At 38.0% G+C, this 22874-nt stretch overlaps 1 long non-coding RNA gene across 1 annotated transcript in view; it reads left to right on the top strand.

Annotated features, from left to right (window-relative positions):
• The window catches only part of LOC132127344 (uncharacterized), a 51318-nt gene extending 32338 nt beyond the window's left edge, over nucleotides 1-18980 (top strand). The window contains exons 2-4 of the long non-coding RNA XR_009427515.1: nucleotides 4821-4870; nucleotides 18141-18274; nucleotides 18907-18980. This is a non-coding gene — a long non-coding RNA (uncharacterized LOC132127344). The remainder of the gene's footprint in view (nucleotides 1-4820; nucleotides 4871-18140; nucleotides 18275-18906) is intronic.
• Nucleotides 18981-22874: the final 3894 nt, after the last annotated feature.

Here is a 22874-nt window from a genome sequence, read left to right as displayed (position 1 = left end):
ATGACTATCTTTTTTCCGTAAAATACAAAAGGAGAAATTTATCCGAATGTCCAAGTTGCATTTAATTGCAACCAATGAAAGTAAATGGGGGCCAGGAGCAGCTGGTCACCATTCATTTTCATCATGGTATTTTGGACATGTATCACGGTAATACTGTTTTTTTTTGTCATTCTTAGATGTACCAGTTCAAGCATTGTTTAAGTGACGTGACATACAGCCAAGTATGGTGTCCCATACTCAGAATTTGTGCTCTGCATTTAACCCATTCAAAGTGCACACACACAGCAGTGAACACACACCCGGAGCAGTGGGCAGCCAATTATGCTGTGGAGCACAGTGAACAGTTGGGTGTTCAGTGCCTTGCTCAAAGGCATCTCAGTCATGGTATTGCTGGCCCGAGACGCAAACCCACAACCGTAGGGTTAGGAGTCAAACTCTCTAACCACTAGGCCACAACTCCCCCACCATCAGGTAACGCATCAGGTTTAATGAACTAACAATAAACAATACATGTACATCATTTATTAATCTTAATTAAGGTTCATTTCTAAATATGCTAATAAATTTAAGTTTGTAAGTATAAATTAAAATAGTATGTATGTATGTATGTATATATATATATATATATATATATATATATATATATATATATATATATATATATATACATACACACACACACAAAAAAATATATACATACATAAAAATATATTAATTTACATTATCCTAGCTTAATAAATGCCGTAAAAACTAATGTTAAAAATTGTTAAGTGTTACTTAGAGTATCATATAAATTTCATGGTACATGAATACAAAAAACCTTTGGTACCATGGTATATATAACTATACTGCCACAATCAGTGTCTAAATGACATGCAACAGAAACGCCCTCCTCATGCAGGTTTTTTTCAATCATGCATGGAGCTGACACAACCTGGCTAAATGATGTGAGAAGAACACACATTTCGCTGCATAAATTCAATTCCTTTCCCTGTTGAATGCAGGCTGTGTTTGAGTGCTGTGGTGTGACTGTCTGACTCAGAATGAGGGGAGCGTCTCACACCCTGTGGCAGAATTTATTGGTTCTGCAAGTTCAGAGTGACGTGAAAATAGTTTATCCTCGCAGGCCTGCATCTTCAGGGAATATATCAGTCTGCTGTGCACCATCAGGAAACACGCATGCACAAACAGACCAGCCGTTGTGTTATATAGTTTATGACACAGATTCCCTCTGTAGGTTAGTACGAGGAAGAAACTCAGACTCACAGATGTTCTTTGCATATTGATCTCTGTACAGAGGTTTGTTTAACAGATCAAGCTCACATTGGCAGCGTTGTTGAAAGTGGTTCACAGTTCTTTTTGCATTTAAAAGATTCAGCATTTGTACCTTTAACCTTGAAGTCTCTTCACTGTCTTTAAATAATGTAATAGTACAGTATTATTTATAACAAATGATGACAGCAATGTTATTACATTTATATTCAATTAAATTATAATGTACAAAAGATGTACAGAGAAGTACAACTGTTTATTACTTTTTAAACCTGGCATAGAAAAAGCCAGAAATTACACACTTATAATTAATATGACCCTGAACTGAAGTCATTTTATGTACAAAAAAGTAATTACATTTTGCCTTTAACTTGTTCTATAAATTGAGATTCAATTTGCAGATAAGGACAAGGTTCAGATATTAGATTTAGATTTTCCCCAGTTCATTCTTCCTGTGTGCTCAGGGCCACACCAATATATACTCACATGGATCAACTTGAACAGATCATCTCTTGTGGTTTGATGCAGATCTGCTGACTGTTTGTTTGCTGTCAGAGTATGTTGGGAAATTCATCCATCCAGGAACAAGGGTGGGTGAGTTCAGGGTGATCAAATCCAAACATCTAGTGTTATGAGTGGGACTGTAGGTGCCTCGGGGTCGTGTGCATTTTTGTGGGGGAATTTTCATCTTGGTCACATTGCTGCTCTGGACAGAGAGATCACCAGGATGTCATGAAATATTTTGTGTTCAGGTCAGCGAGACACTTCTCTTAAGTACGCTTGTGTGTTCTTGAAAAGATTTTAAAAGAGCCGTGACATGGCCTGTAACCGAATTAGTTCCAGCAGGTCCGGTTTCTAATCTAGAGTTCTTGACGTTTCTGGTGAAGCTTAAAGTGGCCCCATCAAGTATTCAGACATTTAAGCCACACAAAATGTCTGAATGTCATTCCATTACATACGCAATCTCAAGCCAAGTTGCATTTGCGAACAATTGATGAAAAAACCTTTACAGAACAAATTTCAGAGACCTTTTTTTCTGAGACATTTTGCTCCATCAGTTACAGTATTTAGGGTTTTTGCCACTGTTGTATTAGAATTTAAAACCTGTCTTTTCTTTAAAATAAACATTAGTTGGTTTATTAAAGTGTTCAAATACTTATGGAAAATCCAGCAATATTGTACAAAATTCAGAACTGAAGAATTGGCTCCTTTTCCATGCATGAGTGTGAATTTAAATTGAATTAGCCACACCCAACAGGAAGTTGAATTGTAATGAAAGTGGCATTTCAAACATCTTTCTGTCTGTCTGTCTGTCTATCATTCGACTGGCTGGCTAGCATTTTTTTTGATTGATTGTTCTATTTTTCTTTCTGCTTGTAAGGTCTATAAACTTTTAAACTTCAAACTTTTAAAACAAGACTTTGTCAAGCTAACAATGTTTTTTGGTTGTCTTGAAAAACTTTTCTAAAATTGGGAACACTTTAGTATAGGGACCAATTCTCGCTATTAACTAGTTGCTTATTAGCATACTTATTAATAACATATTGCCTGTTTATTAGTATACTTATAAAGCGCATATACTGGAAGACTATATTCTACATCCTTAATCCTACCCAAAACAACTACCTTACTAACTGTTAATTAGCAGAAAATTAGTAGTTTGAGATAAAAGTCATTGGACCTTAAAATAAAGTGTGACCTAAAAATATAACGTTGTATAATTTACATTTTGACCTTTTAAATTCAAATTTCAATACAAATTTCAATTTTACATCCTGCATCAATTGAAATGCAGGAATTTGAGGAATTTTTAATTTATTTCAAATCCAGTTATCTAGACCTTATTTTGTAGAAAAATTATAGTTACATTTCCTCTGTTAACTATAGTTACTTCCTCTTGTTGTTTGGCTCTCACCTCATTTTAACTCTAAGGCTGTAGAGATTCTATACAGAGGTCATTTGTGGTCTCATGTGCGCAGCTTTAACAAGATGCAGGAAACGCCCACATATGCGCCCCGTTGTCTGCTATCACACTTTATAAAGCCCTATAGTGGGAAACTTCATCAGCCCACTACAATCTACAAACTACAATCATGACTCACGTATTGATGATGAATCGCTGTCTGTGTATCTGAACTAAAGCTTCACTTAGTCACTCCATTCACACGCAAAGGCAACGGGAGACATGTAGTCCGACGGGGCGTTTTTTCTCAACTGCCGCCTGCAAGCGAATGTGCTCTTTGCTGCACTCCAGTGCAGCTTCGCTCGAGAATAACTCCAAGAGCATCGTTAAAAGATGTTTCCTCTTCTCTTAACTTCTGAGTGACTTAGCATCATTGTTTGAATTCAGCTGATTTCTATGTCCTGTTGTCCTTACGATGGGCATCGTGCCAGGTAGAGGTTGCCATGACTCCCAACGTCACCCCTTTTCAACCCCCTGGAAGGTGGCATTTTATTCGTGGAATGCTCAGCGAAAGGGTTGTATTTTAGACAAAAGATATCTACTCGACATCAGCTGAATGCTTCTGGGCTCGAGTAGCATCATGTGACCCACTGGTGAAGGTTTTGTGAAGGTGCCAGAACCGAAAAGGAGAAACTTGGAAAGCGAGATGCTAGTGAGAGTTCTTTCTCTTTTTTCCCCCTCTCTTGTGTTTTCCTTGCTGAGAAAATGGCGGACTACGCAGACTTTCTTATTTAGCAAAAGTATTTTGGTGGCACTTGTATATGTCACTCCCCTGTGTTCATTTTGAATCTTACAGGTTGTTTTAGTTGGTATAAAATTGATCAATTGTTTCCGAAACTCTAAAACAAGTCATGATTCGGTGAATGAATAGGTGCAAAACTACTACCCACTTTGAAATGGCTCAGTTGTACCATGAGTTGAACATTTATGTTCGACGTACATCAGCAAGCAGGTGAGACAGTGAGAGGACAGCAGCTGTTTGTGAAATGCTCACTTTTCCGCCTTGACAGATTGTGTGTTTCTTTTAAAACCGCCATGTTCTTGTCTAAGCTCACCCTGTTCTCGCAGACAGTCACGCATGGCGTTCTCTGGCAGGGTTGTGTTCAAACAAGCTGTTTCTGCATACTTTTCAGTATTTCCCAGCTAGAGTGTTTGTGTAGCTCTATAATAATTACCTTTTGATTCAAGTGAAGCATTTCTTCCCCAATTTATTAAAGTTCTTCTGTGTTGGACTTTTGTCAGATTGTTTAATCGGTGTATCTATCCTTATTTACTTTCATAACACATAGTCCTGGTCATAATTGATTTACACAACTACACATTATTCTAAAGAAAAATGTTTGCCTTTGTAATCTTTTTTCAAAATGTAATACCTTTCTCCGCCTTTGAAACGACTTTGCTTTTCAGATAACATCATCAAGCCCTCTTATCTTTTTATCCCTCATTAAATATCCTGTTTGACTCAAAAGTATGTTATATTATAGAAGCAAAATTAACTGTAAATGGCACTTCATTTAATTAGTTTTCTACACAAAACTGAATTGCATAGACTTTTAACTGTGAACATATTTCTTTCTCTTCACAGCACAGAAATCAGGAGCAGTTATGAATACATCTCCACTGAAACTCGACCAGGTCAGTGGAAGATGTTTTTGACTTTCTCCTCCTTTCTATATTTACAGTGACTCAGTGTAAAGTGTTTTGTTCATGTTGGGAGGAATGATTTTTTGGTTGATCTGATCTGATAGCTCATCCACAAAGACTCGGCGACATGAGGATGACCTGGGATTGGGTTTCATATGAAGCTCTGACCACTTGTCACAAACCCGTAGATCCGATCTTGTGGCGAAATCTGCAACCCAAGCTCGATTCTGTGGGTCTCTGTCACTGTGGTGAACTCAACGCACTCTTTGAACTCGCTACAGCAGTGGTTCTCATACTTTTTTTAGGTGGTGGGCCACAAGATAAAAAAATGCACTGGATACCAGCTACCTTAAAACAATTACCAGGTTTAATAGTGCACAAATTACCTTAGTTTATAAGGGTATTACTTAATTATGTAATTTTGTTCTAATTTCATTGAAATAAATGAGACTGTGTTTGCTAAAAAATTCTGTACATTTGCATACTTTACTAAATGAGCCAACAGATATTCTGTTTCAGTAAATTCTGTGTTGGTGCTTTTTATCTATTATAATCATGTCTTTTCTATTTTATTTGTTTAATGAGCCAATCAAATGATGGATCATTTGGAATCCTTCAAGGTTTGAGAACTGCTGCTGTGAATGGATGATCTATAGAGAATTTGCAAATGCATAAAATCACTGATGCAAAAAAAAAAAAAAAAAGTTTCTTCTCTGAAGGAGCAGAAGTTGTTTTTGCTCCAGGAGGTCCAGAGGAATGCCAGTGTGGACGTGTGCATCCAGGCTGAGGTAGTAGGTTGTATGGTTTCGAATGACACCATGGGAGTTAACTGTACAACCTTCTAGCTTTCCTTGGAGTACACTCATTTCATCAAACAAGACTTCAAAATGGCATCCACTTATTAAGGACTCCCTTATTAGAAAGTATGTTCGCTTTTTCTACTTTTAAACACAAGAAGTCAAGAGATAGATATAGGCTTGTAGGCTTTCAGTGCAGTAACACACAGAAGAGTAATAATTGATGTTTCCTATTCTTTCACAATGGACAGGCTGCCAGTATCATTGTCATTTACTGTGTTGTGCATATCTGATGTTGGACAGAAGACACGCAGCATATTTTTAGTAATATAATCACATCACTAAAACGACAGCAGGAACCACCACAGAAATCACCCAGTATATCTCTCAGCTGATGAAGTGTGATGTTAAATTGTCTTGTGTTTTGTCATCACTACTGCAAATCAGTCTGTTTTCCCCTGAGACATTTGTGATGGCTGTTTATAATCAGAAAGCATTGGATATTTGGAAAAAAGCAGTAGGGAATGGTCAAAACGGTTGACTGGTCTGATGTTTCATATTTATCTGTATATATTTGTTTGATATTTTTAGCAACACTTCTTTAATTAGTGTGTTGACAGCATACTGTGCTGTAGCTCTGATCTGAAACGCCCTCTTCGAAAAGGTTCATACACATACACATGTATTGTTCAGACAACACGATAACTGGTTGATTTTGAAAGTGGTGTTCAGAACATCCCTAAAAACAGTAAACATGCACATTTGAATCAAACAAAATTTTGAACAAATATTTTCTCATATCTCGTTCTTTGAGTGATACATAACATGAGATTTCAGTTGTTAGCATCCAAAAATAATTTCCCATGATCTGTCTGTCATTGGTTTCCCAGGTTGTCTGTGGCCCTGCTAAAGACCCTGATATCTAGGTTTTATTTTTCCCCGTGAATCATTCAGGATTAAAAGGATTTTCAGAGCCCCGGGCCATAAACAGAATGTGAAACGGAATATCTTAACTGTAGAGTACTGTAGCGCCAGTGTTGTTGGCTTCTGGATTCACTGGCATTTCTAATAATCAGCACTGATGTCACTTCCCATGTGGGTTGGTAAAGTAGTTGATGTGGGTTATATTTGGAATACTAGCTCACTACTTCCTGAATGCTCCACAGTATATACTGTATAATGAAAACTTAAAAAAAATACGTAATTTGTTAAGCATCTTAGGACATTGATTGTCGAAGTAGTGTGTCTCAGATAATTCAGTATTCTTGGAATTGGATTAATCCAGCAGATCTGCATTTGAAAACTCTTTGAATTCCTTGTTTGGGAATGTTACCAAGCTAAATGTAGTGCTTTAAAATCAATTGTTGAGCATCTGGCAGCAGGCTATCTTTGGAATTCAAAATCAAGGTTTTCTTCTGCAGTATGCTTCCAAAATGTAGATTTATAAGCTTTTGTTCCAATTTTTCAGAGGTGTGTTGAAGCTATGCACTTAACAGCCTCATATGTCTGCCCGGCGTCTTGTGTTGGTGGGTCTCCAGCGTGAACTCCTGCAGTCTGTGAGGCCCAGTATTTTAGTCTGGCCTGAAAGCATCTGTAAGCACACATAGGCCCCACAGCACTACAGCCAACATGGTGAAAGGGACTTAACTGCTATCAATTAAGCACAGACAAATGAGCAGTGAAATAAATGAGGATTCAATGGGCAAGCGTAAGAGTCTCCGTCATTGATTCCTCTCTCACACGACGACAGGGTTGGAACGGGCTTAGCGCGGCCCCTCTAAAGCTTGAAAAGACGTGGCTCCTCTACCCAAGGCTTAAGTCCACTTCAGTCCTCTTTAGTCGGGCGTCAGCTGTGTCAGCCAAACCTTCATGCAGCTTACATCTGAATTCTGTTTAGGCTATTGGGATTTAATTTATAGAAAACAGCAGTCAAAACTCTTATAGGGATAGTTCATGCAGAAATGTCATGTCATACACATTTAATATAACAAAAATATTAGCCTTCTTAGTCAATGTGTCTCTGTATGATGCTGTATTCTGAGTCTTTAGTGCTTTACGTAGTAAACAGACTGAAATGTACGCTGTTATTTATTTATAATTATAAATGTTGTGACTGCACCAATGAGTCAAACAATTTAAGAAATGATTTGTGAATGAATCATTCAAATCAGTTTTGTGAACTAGGTCAGTTGATTCATTGAAAAGATCTGACTCAAGTGAATAATTCACAGCTTAAACATCACAAGATGATGTAGGACACATTTTGAGATTTTCAGCAGTTAAAGATTTCACTTTCAGTTCACACAAAGCTATCATTTAACTATCAACCACTTGATTATTTTCAAAAGAGTAGTCTGGATGTTCTTCAAAAATTGATATTTAGTGTTCCACAAACAAAAGACAATCAATCAGGATGGATCGACATGAGAGTGAGTAAATAGTTTTCATTTTGGGTGAACTAGCCACAGTATGTCGAATCGAAGGGAAAGGCCGTTGTTTTGTATTCCGTCGTTTCCTGTTTAAACTGACAGAGGGAGTCAAGCTGCTTTTATTTTAGGAGGGATTTTTCCGCCTTCACCTCTGCTATCGGATGACTCTTCCAGATGTAGCAGAGCAAACCTGGCTTGAAATCATGCTGGTTCAGCAAAACCAAGTCCAGCTGGCAGCCGAGTCGAGCTGCAACTTGTTGGTTAAAGCTGTGCTTAGATTTATGTGATGGCTGAACAAATAAATGAGTGAATTTGATCAGGAGAAAATTGAAGCTTTTGATTCAGTGAACAGTGGGTCCACAGAAAGACCTGAAGGGTTCTCTTAGTCAAGTCAAGCACTAAAGTATTGTGTTGACATCTTCATTTGAAGTTTCAACAAATATCCATAAACAAAGTATGTTTACATGATCAGTCCTATGCTGATTATAAAAAATGTTAAAATATTCTTTTATCAGAAAAAAACTGCACAAAACAATCCAACGCACCTAAGTTTCTGTTATTCCCATTTTGATTTGTACATGCATTTATCACCATTCTGTCAGTTTATTCAAAGTGCACTTCTGTTTACATTATGGTGTCAAGATTGAGGGGAAAATTATGAAGATCTTGTATAAACACGGTTATCTTGCTTTGTTGGGTTTCTATTAGGGATGTTCATTTTAACCGTTAACTGACCGTTAAGAATTTTGACCGATTGATACAATCAGTTAAATGGTTTAAAAAGTGATTTATTTATTTTCAGTGTCAAAGATTTGATCAAAAAATTAAAAAATGTTTGCTGCATGGTTAAATTTACTACACTTATAAAAAAAAATGAAAAGGATTTTATTATTATAAAAAGGACTAATGCCGACGAAATGTTTGCAAACATTATAATAAACTGTAAACATAGCTAAGCTATTTTAGTTACCCTCACTCCACAACAAATTCATTCAATTAACAGTATTTAGAAAAGAACAAGAATTAAAAATAGGCCTTTAAGAAGTTATAGCAATTTAAACAAGCCAGAACAAATTCATTTAGGCTAAAACAAAACTGAAACCAATGTTGGGTCCCTCATTCGACAAAAAAAAATGTTTCCATATTCACTATTTGTTTCAATGGCAAATTACCATTTATTATGTAGCCTACTTTAATGGAGTTCCACTATCCATGTAAAACAAAATGATCTGCAGAACATCACGGCATTACGGTGATAAGACTTAACAGCACAGATTTGACTACATATTTAAACTGAGCAGGGTTTTTTTTTTTCATATGTTTGACTGACTGTATTTTATTATGATAATGAAAAGACTGCATTGTCAAGGTAGCCAAGCTTAACTGTGTGGACACACGCTGCGCCAGCACAATCACTTGAGTTTTTTCTAAAATAAGCCTAAAGAAAATAGGATACCGCTTTCTGCCATCTGGTTTCCTTTCGTGCAGTACAAAAAATTAACCGAAAATGCATTTTTCGTTCATTTTCTTTAATTTATTCTTCAAGTAAAAATATATTTCTTGTATAGGCCTATTTATTTGCTATATATAGCCTGGCTTTATTATGTTTTTTTCCGCTCACAGAAGCACTGCAGGTGCGTGATATGATATGAAGACCATCTGAATCCCCATGTTCAGTTGTTTGCTGCTTTTTTGGCATGTAACATTAATCCCGGGAAACAGATTTTTGTATTTTTAACGGATCACAGACACGTATTCTCTCTAACTTAATTCAATTATAATTTAAAATAATCTTGTTGGTTATCGCTTAATAATCGTTTTATGAGCTTAGGTTGTCGGTTAGGAAAAAACGAAATGAACATTCCTAGTTTCTATAATGAATAATATTTTCCTCACTGTCAGCATTTTGCTGTGCAAACACACTAATTGTGTTAGTGTTCAGATCACTTCTGAATTGAACAAATATAACTTAAAACAACATGAAGTGACAATTGCGATCCATTTAACTTCTGTAATATTCATTGGGGAGAAAACTTGATTTTCTTAATCAAAATTTGATTGTATCATGATTTGATGTTATTAGCTAGTATTCATTTCCCACCTTGGTCTTACCTTGGTTAAGTCTGCAGGAAAGAAAAGTCCACATTTAATGCATTTTGATAAAACATTTTTATCAAACATACTGCATAATAATAAAGATCAATTGGTTCATGTTGTCTTTAAAATTACTGTTGTGAGGTTATCTAAGACAGTGTGTCTTTTGTCATCCAGTTCTGTCTGATTCTTCCAGACGTGTGACCAAACCCTACTCATTGATTCTTATTACAAGGTCTGCGATGGCTGTCTAGCCTTTTGCCCCCTGTACACGAGAGTGGAGCAGTGATGAACATGACCTACTGGTTTCAGACCGCTGTCGACCTCACCAGGGCCACAGCTGCATCAGAAGCCACCAGACGTTACCGTGGTGATGAGGTGCTGAGATTTATGACAGATGAATAAGGGTAATCTAAGCGTAGCAGACAGAGGTGCTATTGATCTGTCTGGAGTCAGGGCCACGCTGCTGCTGATGACACTTTTTCCAGTCGATACGCATTTGACCTCTCACCCTGCATGAGAGATCAATGAGTTCGATTTGGATGGGCGGGGCCTGTGCACTGGGCCGGTCAGACAAGATGTTATAGTGGTTAAAGACTTGCGTTCAGCAGATCTAAAAGCTGTGTGACTGTGCACTCAAATAGTTTCTGTAAGGGTCTTCTGGGTTCTCATGATTGAAAGATGTTGATGGAACTAAAACCTTTAAAATTATTCTGAATGGTTGTGAATTTGTTTAGATAATTGATAAGGTAGCATCACTATTAGATTTGTACAAACTGTTAATGTTAAAGGGATATCCTAGTTCACCCAAAAATGAAACTTCTGTCATTAATTACTCACCCTCATGTCATTCCAAACCTGTTAGACCTTTGTTCATCTTCGGTACAAAAAATAAGATATTTTAGAGGAAATACAAGGAAATTTCTGACCCTGCATAGACAGCAACTCAGTTGAAACATTCAAGGTAAAGAAAGTTAGTAAGGAAATGGAAGGGGGAAGTCATGGCCTAAGGGTTAGAGATTTGGACTTGTAATCCAAAAAGTTGCAAGTTCGAGTCTCGGGCCGGCAGGGATTGTAGGTGGGGTGAGTGAATGTACAGCACTCTCTCCACCTTCAATATCATGACTTTAACTCATGTTTTCTTCACAACATATAAAATTGTAGTTAAAAAATGTTTTGATGTGATAAAAGATATCCATGCCTTTTGAGTCTCATTTTTGTATGTGATTGTTAATGAGTCATGGTGTACTGAAATTACTAGAATCGTGTTCCAGGATATGAGAAATAAGAGATTTCTGAGTGGGTTTTAAGGCTTGTAAAGTCACAGTTTAATTGGAGACGGATGTTGAACTCAATATGTTTCTCTTTGTGTAGTGGTTTATGGTGTTTTCCCTTCTGTCTAGCATTCATTGTGTGTTGTTTTGCATATGTGTGTGTGCTGTCTGGTAATGTGTGGTGACAGCACTCTGCTGAAGGCCACTGTGTGTGTGTGTGTGTGTGTGTGTGTGTGTGTGTGTGTGTGTGTGTGTGTGTGTGTGTGTGTTGATTGATCACCATCATTCCCTTTCGGTCCCTGCTGATCGCACCAACCTTCCCTACACACACACACACACACACACACACACTTCCATCCTACAGTGTGATAGACTTGAACTTTTATGCTGCTCACTCGTATCGACAAACCTGTGTTCAGACGCTGCCCAAGATGGCTTGAGTTTAAACATTGAATCTATGTGGATTTGTGAGCTCTCCCACTTTATGTGTGTGTGTGTGTGTGTGTTTGGAGCTCTGCATTGCAGTAGAACAGACATGGCGAGTTTGTGCATTAAGCTCAAAATCAATGATGTGTGCAGTCAGCGCCCAGCACCCCTCTATGATGGGGTCACGACTCTCACACACACCCCAGTGCAAGCAGAGGGGTCAGAGGTCATTCAGGGCCACTGCCAGACAGATAAAGATGCGTCTGGTGCTCGGAGAACCACACAGGGTGTGCATGTTGTCTTTGTTTTTTTTTTGTTTTTTTTAATATATATATTTATCAGTTTTAGCGGTGCATATATTATCATGCTAATGTTAATGCATGTTTTATATACTGTGTATGTGCATGTGTACATTGGACGTGATTCATGAAATATGAATGAACTAATAATCCAAATGTTTTTTATAAACTGCTTATGCAGAAATTTATGCTGATGTCTCATGAGGCCTATTATTTTTTATTCACATTGCAGACTTTCAATCAGCTGCATGATGATGATTGTTTGCATTGTTTTTCACTCAGTTATTTAACATCTTATTGTTTATATTGCTGTTTTTGTTGATCACCTTATTTTGTTCACGTTAAAATAGTTATGTCTCCATTTTGTTTAAATGGCTGTTAATTTTGTTATTTAGTTTTTCCTCCATGTTTTGTTTCAGTTGATTTTGACTTACCTTGTTGTTTCTTTCCTCATTTTGTTAAATTTTAATTTGTTTCTTTGGTTTGCCTCTGTTTAATTGCCACTGTTTCATTATTTTGTTTCAGGTTGTTTCCTTGTTTAAATTTTCATTTGTTAATAGTTTATGTTGTATAATGATAAAACAAACTATAAACAGATGAAAATTCTCTCTCTGGTTTTCCTGCTCCTTGTTTTCTTTATTTTGCTGTTTCTCTTCATTTTGCTTAAATTGCTTTTAATTATTAAAATTTTTTTGTTTCGTCTCCTTGTTTTGTTTAAATGGCCTTTTCTCCCATGTCTTTGTTTCGTCAGCTTGTTTTCCTTAAATTGTCATTGTATCATTATTATGTCTTATGACTATTATCTCCTTTATTTTATTTCTTTATTTTTTAAAGATGATCATTAGATACTGTGTAATTTTACAAAAATGACTATGAATTGCTTTACTGTGGCGGTCAAACACTTTTTTTTTCCTCAATCGGTTATGGAAATGTCACAATATTTTGACAGACAGATTGTCGTGTGGCTGCACAGAGCGCCGCAGAGAGCGAGACGCCATTTCTGGCTGCTGGCTGGCTGTGTTGTTTCGAGCCTTCGGAGAAAGTGAGGGATTGATCAGTGCAGAGGGGAAGTGAAGCTGAGATGAAGAGAGGGAGGGAGGGAGACAGATGGAGGGGAGGGTGCTGGGGGTGGGGGGGCGCTCTCGCTGCAGAATCTGCCGCTCGCTGGCACTCAGTCATACCGAGAGAGCGAGAGCGGGTCTCACAGACGGCCCAGGTACAGGTACAGAGACACCCGGGACAAGTGTCCGGAATGGAGGCGCATGAGCGGGTGAGTGTGTGTCGCCAGAGTAAAGGTGTGTGTCAGACTAACCAGTGTGAGGAGGGTGACAGTGATGAGAGGATGTGCAGTGGTCCTGATAAAGATGATGTTCTCACGAGTGTCTTCTTCTGGTGACATCTCACTGTCCGAGGATGCTTTCCTTCTTCACTCTTTTTCTCTCACTCTCTCCCTTTTTCTTTTCCCTTGAAGATAACAAAGTCGGCACAGGTTTGAAGGTAGACAGTGTGTGTGTTTGTGTGTGTGTGTGTGTGTGTGTGTGTGTGAGGCACGTGGCAGCCACTCTCATTTCCGGGAGTGTCCACACCGTCTGGTCCCTGAAGATGAACGATGCTTCTTGTTTGTGGGGGAAGGAGGAGTCTTCAAGGTGTGCATCAGATGTGTGTTTGCAGTGTAAATGACATGCATGTTTTGGCTGCCGTGTGCATTATTGAATTTGCCTGCAGTTAGTGTTGTGAGGTTGCATGATCTCGTCTGTGCTCACAAAGTCACAAAAAAGACAACTTATTGCAAAACAGTGAGGGGGAATCGCAGGCGCTGCGTGTCTGGGTGGGTGTGGGTTGGTCTTGCGGGGAGCTGTGTAAGACGGTTTTTATTTTTTTGTTAATTTTGCCCCAACACCGGTTTACCGGCTCTTGAATGTGGCTGATCAATTGCCGCTACATGTCTTTCGGTGTAATGGAGTCAGTGGCGGGAGAGGAGACGCAGGCAGACAGACAGACACACACACACACACACGTACACATACAGACGTTCATGTCTGAAGCTGCAGTCAGAGGCCAGCGGTTCTGCTCACCAGAGATCCTGAAGATGAAAAACACTGAACAAAGAGAAAGACAGACAGAGAGACTGACCATCTGACTGGAGGCTTTTCTCGACCAACAAAGGCTACGTCTGCTCCCTCGACGGAAAACTTCAAATCCGACCGCTTGTCTTGGTTTCCTCTTACCTGATTGTTTTTTGGGGTTTGTCTGCTTTAGTGTGCATGCCATTTGGTGAATGATATACCTGTGCGCTGCATGTCTGTAGCTCTAAACTCTGCAATGAAAAAGGCACTTTTTATTTCCTAGGCCGAACATTATTAGCAATAATCTTAGTTATGCTGGACGAAAGAGAACGTGAGTGTGCAACACTTGTGTGTATGTGTGTGTGTGTGTGTGTGTGTGTGTGTGTCACTAACCTGTGTGAACACCGCTGCACTCCTCCTGGTCCCTGAGACCCTAACTTGTGAGCTTTTTGTGCTGAAAATCACAGGTTAAGCTCTTGGGACCTGGGCAGAGGGCAAAAGCACTCAATCCCCTGACAGTGTCCCGACTGAGAAGGACTTGGGACGGATGTCTGTGAGAGATAAGAAAGAAAAACGTTGGACGAAGGGGGGGTTAGGTGTGCTGGTGTGTCTGAGAGATTGAATGTTCAATATGTTCACATGCCTATGATGATGATGGTTTCTTCTGGTTTTTAAATAAAACTCGATCCTGTGTGTCTGCTGAGTTGTTTTTTTTGGGGTGAGGGGTGCAGGAGCGGGTCGTCTTGCTAATCGCTCTGTCCGGCTGTCTGGTCGCCACTGCAGCTCATTTATAAATGACCTTTATTGCATCGGCAGCAGGAGGAAGTGACAGGATTATCAGTTAGTCCCACACCAGTTTCTTTTGGTATGCAATTAACAATCTTTTAATTCTTGATTTAAAATCTTTTTTGATGAGTTGCAAAGATTTTCTCTTAAATAAAGGTAAAACATGCAACCGTTTTTTTCTAGTGCCGCCCTTCGTAGAAGATGCCAGCACCTGCATTACTATGAAACAAGTCAGCTTGGATCTATCCTCATGTATACACCAGCTGTAATGTAATTTTTTGTCTAATCTAGTAACGTAGAATCTGTCTGATGCATAGCCAAAAAAGTCTGTGCAAAAAAAACGAGCAACATATTGAACCAACATATGCTGACACCTTCATTTACACAAAAACGATTTCTATGAATAGACTTCATTACTTCTTAAAGACCAGACTTTGCTGTTAGAAGAACATACGGCTTGCAGATTATTGCGTTTAAAGCCGTCCATGTTTATACGTGTCATCATGTTGTTTTCAAGCAGAAATGACATTGAACTTTTAGAGGGTCCGGTTGGCACGCAGCTGTGGGATCCTTCCTGTTTTAAGGATGTGAACTCATTAAGTCTAACTCCTGGCTTTGTTCTTTATCTCCCTGGAGTGTTTAACTTTTTAAAACCTAATTTAGCTAATTTACCCACATTAGAAATGTAGTTTCAAAACAGTTGATTTCCCCCTATTGCTCGCTCTCTCTCTCTCTCTCTCTCTCTCTCTCTCTCTCTCTCTCTCTCTCTCTCTCTCTCTATCTATCTATCTATCTGTGTGTGTCTCTCTCTCTCTCTTTCTCTCTCTCTAATTATATTTTTCCCCTGGTTGGTTTCGCTCTGAACAATGGCGGATGCCAACTAATCAGGCTGGGTCTGTGCCACAAAGCTCCCAGCAACAGCTGAAGCTCTGCCATGCTCTGTGCATACCAAGCAGTCAGCCACGACCAGCGAGCGCCAGCCTGGTGCCCAACGCAGGGTCAGACAGTTTTATTAGGATCCGTCTGACACTCGGCAGTGCCAACGCACAGATAAAATCTTGTGTGTTGCTCACACTATTCATCTGAGCTAGCACATAAATTCTCCCTCATCCCACACGATCTCACACACACACAGACAATTTCATCAGCTAGATGAGAAAGGGAACAAAGACTTGCATCCAGCCAGGAACGAAGATTTTGTTATTTAATAAATGGCCCGACTTCTGAATGGTCCAGCAAGCATCAGGGTCTGATGTCTCAGCCTCATTGGCATGGTTTCATATTTACATTTTTGGCTGACAGCGCATTTGACTGAGTTTCATTTGTGTGCATCAGAGCAAAAATGGTTCGTTTTCTGGCTGATAAGTCTGACCAGCATTTTCAGATGGACACGGGCATCTAGAAAGATAGTCAGGCATGCAAACAATGAATGAATGAATTTGAAATAGTTTCATATTTATAAATATTTATCAATAGTTTAATAAATTGTCTGGCTGTCAGATTAGCTAAAAATGAAACGGATAGACTGAGAAACGTTTATTCATAGACTGATATAATAACTTTATGAATAATAAAATAATAAAAGAAATATTTAATTCCTATAATTCTCATTAAATTGTGCATAAACCTTGCTTAATTGACTTGGATTTGTGCTTATAAGGAAAAGTGCATTTACTTTTGATGTCAAATTATTTTGTTTGCAGTTTAAATTAAATTAAAAATGCTTGTACTTGAAACATAAAATGTGTATTATATCAATGTACACAGAGAGCAGTTAATCAAACATTTTGAAATATAAAACATACCTAACCTGATATCGAATCATTTAGTTCACCTAAGACCGCAAGAAAGATTCCCTTGATAAATGTCAGGAGATAAAGACCGGCCACTGAGGAATTAAAAGAGCCCGCTGATGGTATCTGAGTGTGTGTTTTCACCAAACTGCATGCGGTTTAAATAAACTTAACATTTGTCTGGGATAAAGCTACTGAAAGTAGATTAAGCACCGAGAGCTCAGCCAGGAGAAGCTGCAGGAGCCGGGTGAATTTACAGGATTACAGGAATCTTTCTTCCATTGGCTGTCAGGGATTGTTTTGGTGCATGCTATCAGTGCAGGTCAGAGGAAACAGTGGATCCTTCTCACTGCTCACTGCAGGTACAAATAACAGGTGCAAACACACAGCCTCAGAACGTCTGTGTACATCCAGATGCTGCCACTGACACAGAATGCACTTGTTCATTGTGCAGAACATATTGATGAGCATAATGATGACAAATATTCATTTTCCAATGTACTTAAATTCTACTTAAGTGCTCAAAAGTACCGAACAGGTATTTATCATCTGTGCTGTACATGAGATTTAGATTTTTAATTTCACTTTACAATTAAAACATTTGAAATCCGAGATTCTATTGTTAATGCTGTTCCAGTTATCATATCGGTAAATGGCCATAACAAATATTTTGTTAAAACCGATCAAGTCTTAAATCTGTTTCATATTACTTCCTACAAAATTTGTTTATTCAGAATATCACTGCGTGTTAATCAAAGCTTGTTATGTCATTATTTGTTGTCACCCTTTTATTAAAGCAGTAAGCCACTGGAGGCCATGTATTAGTCATTTTATTATAGTCATCATATTGAGCCTATTAAGGAATAATTTAACCCTAGTGAGAAATAAAAAATATACAAAAAAATATGTGAAATACATTTATTTCATGCTAAGTATATTACAAATATATTTATTTGAATTTGAAAAGAAAACCAGAAGTAATTTTGAAAATTTCATTTTATATATACATTGCATTTCTGGGTCCCCAAACATAAAGAAAGCAGATCAATCTCAGCCGAGTGTAATGGCCTATAATTGGCCTGCATCAGTCTAGAGGACGGCCCGTCACTCGTAAAGTCTTTCCTCCCCGATTCATCCTGCCTTGTGTACCCTGTGACCGCCTGCCCTTCTCTTGATGTCTGCAGTACTGCTGTGGAGGCGTTGCCAAGGAAACGCAGTATCTGGCTGGCAGTGTGCTGGAGTTATTGAACCACAACTGGCTTTTTGCTTTAGAGGATAATTAGCTTCTGTCTCACAGGTTTCTCTCAGCCGATGGGACTCCAGTGGACCCCACGGCTGCTCTGAGCGTCTTCCACCAGTCAGAGCTCTTAACCCATCGGATGGCGGTTAGCGGTGGCCGCAGGTGCTCCTGTTACCTGCACGGAGAGCTGCGTGAGCACCCCAGCAATCCTCAAACACACACAACCCAGACATCTTTTTGTTCTTCAACATACAGTGAGCTCTGGCAGAGATATAAACCTGTCTGTATCCTAAAATGCACTCTCTCTCAAACAAAAAACAATCCCTGTTGTGAATGAGTGTACAAAATAATACAGATTTAATTAATATAGTTTCATATAATACTATCATATAATTTACAGATATAAATTAATGGTTTTAATTGCATTGCATCAATTGCATTTAGGTGCAGATGTTATTTTCAGTTTGAAGGGAAATTGCAGATTAACTTGATATAGTTATACCCATTCTTACTATTTACTAGGATATGCCATAAAATAATACTATTATTCAAAATGCACAGCAAAAAAAAAAATTGTACCTTTTAAAAAAAAATCTAAACAAGATAAATGTACTTATAAGCAGTCATCTCAGCAAAGTTTTCTTTAAGCTGTTGGTAATTTTCAGTATAATTAAATGTTTTATCTTATATAAATTTGTTTCTTGACAGTTTGTATGCAGCAAGTTTATATTTTTACTGGAAAACAAGATGAATGTACTGATTAAAAATAAATATTTTTCCATTCTTTTCTTCTCAACCTCAAACCCTTAATATTTTTCCACAGTGTGTAGAAATGAAGAAGTGTGTGTGTATAAGTTTGCAGTAGCAGTTTCAGCAGGTGAGTCTGACACACAAATACACTCCTTCATTAAAGGAAAAGAGACAGATCCTTTAACCTTCTGCTTACACACACTGCTTTCCAGTGACACACGCTCAGACCACAGCTGCCTTTTAGTCTGTTAATCTATTGTATATTTGGATTTTAAAATGCTGTAAATGTTTAAAACTGTCTAATAAATTGTTTAAATTACTGTATAAATTGTTGACTTTCTTTTAACACATAAAATCATTAACCTTACACACTTAAACAAAAAGTGACGTTTAAATACTCCCTCCATATGTATAAGTGTAATATTTTCACAAATGAAGAAAACAATCAAAGAAAGCTGAATGCAGCTTTGCTGATCTGTGTTGTATGTTTAAGGTTGTAGCAGCAGCATCACAGCATTAGTTACATGTGTGTACGTACAACCTTGCTGGCTTTGGGAAGTGTGTATATGTGTTTGTGCTTGCAGATGTGTGTGTGTGTGTCTTTACCCATAGAGCGGCCAGCCAGGCTGCAGATATCATCCATCTCCTTGTCACAAAGCGCCAGGGTTGCTGGGTAGGCAGCAGACAGCCGCTCGGCGCTGAGGATGGGAGCTGAATCCTAATTCTGCCGCTGTTCTCCCCCGCCTCCCACGATGGAAAATCATTAACCTTAGGATTGGAGAACAAAGCAGAGAGCTTTAGCCAGTTAGCTGCTGTTAACGCAAAATGCCTCAACCACATATTAAAGGGGTCATATGATGCTTTTTAAAAGATCGTTATTTTGTGACTTATTATATTATAGAATATATTGACATGCTTTAATGTTCAAAAAACACATTATTTTTCAAATACTGTACATTATTGTAGGTCCTCTATGCCCCGCCTTTCTCAAACGCATCGTTTTCTACAAAGTCCCTCCTTCCGACAAGAACAGTCTGCTCTGATTGGCCAACTGACCCAGTGCTTTGTGATTGGCCGAACACCGCAAGCACTGGTCGGAAATGTAACACCCCTTTCCATAATCGCAAGCTTCATCTTTCAAAATAAATGTAAAGACAGTTAATAATGTCCTTAGTTTTACCATCAGTTCAAGCCCAAAAGGGGAACAGAGTCATGTGACAGACACAGTGATGAAGCTCGTATGTGTTTGCAGGACACAAGTCATGGATGGTTATGACAGCTGACTCCACTGTGTGACCCTGTCTCTCTCTCTCACACACACACACGATGCCCAAAACTCCGCATTTGAACATTCAATAGCAAATACTTAAACTAATAACAAAACATACTTACAGCAGCTGATTCAGAAGTGCCAGATTGTCATAGCAAAGTCAGGATGACCTCCTCTCCTTTTAAGTAATCTTAAAGATTCCTAAATGCGTTTTCCTTTGGAAGGCCAAATAAAGTGTTTTTGCTTTTGCCTAGAAACACACAGCATCTCCCTGACATGACTGCTTCAACACTAACTGTGGTTACTGAAACCATGCCTTCTTTCTTTGCGTGAACATCTGGGCAGCATTAAGCAAATATTTCCACATAATGATGTAGACATGTGGGGGCGTGTTTGAATGAGATGTTTTAGGGGGGCATGGCAGAGTCTTAACTTATATAAAGAATGTCTCTTTGGATTTGAGACTTTAGTCTTTGCAACTTCACAGATCTTCTTCATGTACCAAAAGCTTGTAACACTCCAAAGAGAAAGGAAAAATTTAAATCACATCATATGACCCCTTTAAACAAGTCTCAAAGAGACACATTTAAATCACCCTTCAGACCTTCTGTGGTTTTTGAAGTGAGCTACCTGCATAGTTGCCTTATAAGATAGCAGTGGAACCTCACAAGTGACTGATTTAGATCATTCTACAAATGACACGTTCAAGTCCTACTGGGAAGTTCATATTTACGATTTGGTAAGTCGTCATTTCAATGTTATGTGTGTTCAAATCATTTGGTCAGTGCATTAAAAACTCCTTCTACAACATAATGAATAAACAATGTGCATCAGTGTGTTTTGCTATTTTGTTTAAATTTCATTTATAAAGTGCTGTGAATTGAATTTAAATATGTGAAATATTTTATCACAAATATAAAATATTGTTGCAATTTAGGCATGCAACTGGAAAAATAATATTCCACGGACAATATTGCATCTGACTCATCCCTGATGCAACTTAGAAATGATGGGCTTAAAGGAGTAGTCCACCAAAAATAGTTGTAGATGAGTTGTGGAACAGATTTGGAGAAACTTGGGATTACATCACTTGCTCATCAATGGATCCTCTGCAGTGAATGGGTGCCGCCAGAATGAGAGTCCAAACAGCTGATAAAAACATAACAATAATCCACACCAGGCCATCAATTAACATCTTGTGAAGAGAAAAGCTATTATGTATTTTGTCCACAAGCAACGATTTAAAGTTAAATATCTCAAAAAATGGAATTGTTCCTTACAAACAAGAAGATTTTCACTTCACAAGACATTAATTGGTAGACTTGCACCCATTCACTGTTCCATTATTATTGAAAAGCTTTAAAGAGTTATTTATAGCTTTTAGTTTAGCTTTACCTAGACGTTGGGGAAAGAGTGTAAACCCATGTTTAGGTTTCATGACCTCACCTGGGTAAGTTACTGATCGGTTAATACTTCCTCGCTATCTTAGATCAGATATTTTTACACAACTTTGGATTTAAAAAATGCTAAATAACCATCATGGCAGTGTAGAATATTAAAGATTTGAGAGAGAAAAAAGTCTAAAGTAAAAGGCAGTATACGATAGAATTACATTACATAATTACTGAACATAGACACTCCCCATGCAGCCAGCTTCGTTTTGGAGCAAGTGAAGTCTGTTTTATAGATCCAGAGATCTGTTTACTCAGGCTGTTACCCGTCTATCGGCCTGTATTTGTGTGCGCGAGGACATGCGATTCTGTTCAAGCTCTTGGAAGTCAGTGGAGGCGCAGGACTATTTGTTGTTTTGAACTCAAAGGACCCTCCTGAGTCTGCAGGCCTGGGAAACATATCCGGTCCCACACACAAAGGAAACTTTGATTCAAGGGTGAGTAAAACAAATGCTCTGCTTGTACGTTATCAAAATCTACTGGCCTTCCTTCTGAAGTTTAGCCTCGAGGGATCTCCCATGAAAAACGAGGAAAGAAAAACTGAATTATCTTTTATGCAAACTAAACAATGATTCTCTTAGATTAACAAACCCAATGCATGAATCCCAGAGTCCAAAGTAAACAGCAGCGAGCAGGAGGAAGATGTGCTCAGACACAGAGCCCAGCATGAGACATACTCTTCATGTGTTTTCTGGAAGTTTGAGGACGTTGACATTAAACTCTTTAACCTGAGTGTCCAAATCCTTACCACATGTCAGATAAACAGGCCTCACTGTACAAATACAGCAAACCTAATAATAATGTACCACATATGCAGCATACTGACAATCAATCAGACAGTAACTTTTTTGTTAAAGAAAATTAAGTGATTCAAAGCAGACATTTTTGCTGTATTGTTATTTACTTTACATCTCATGTATTTCAAATTGTGTCAAAAAAATAGATTTATTTTTACTAATGTTTATTATAAATGAATAAAACATTATTTTTAAATATATAGAGACTTTATTATTAAATTTAGATATCAGAATATTATATATACTATGAAAATACGACTCGCACACACATGCACAAATTTTTTAATAGTAAGTCTCCTGCTCACTATCCTGCTTTTATCCAAAGTACAACAGTCTTTTTATTTTTTATTTTTAGTATTTAAAAAAACTTTTCTATTTGAATATATTTTAAAATGTAATTTATTCCTGTGATTTCAAAGTTGGATTTTTTGCATCATTACTCACGTCTTTATCATCACTTATGGTCGATTTAAAGCATCTTTGCTCAATAAAAGTATTAATTTCTTTCTAAAACTTGTACATT

The sequence above is a fragment of the Carassius carassius genome, chromosome 45 (assembly GCF_963082965.1).
Source record: "Carassius carassius chromosome 45, fCarCar2.1, whole genome shotgun sequence".
NCBI classification, from domain to species: Eukaryota; Metazoa; Chordata; class Actinopteri; order Cypriniformes; family Cyprinidae; genus Carassius; species Carassius carassius.
Note: the sequence above shows the minus strand (reverse complement) of the source record. Positions and strands in the feature narration are given on the sequence as shown.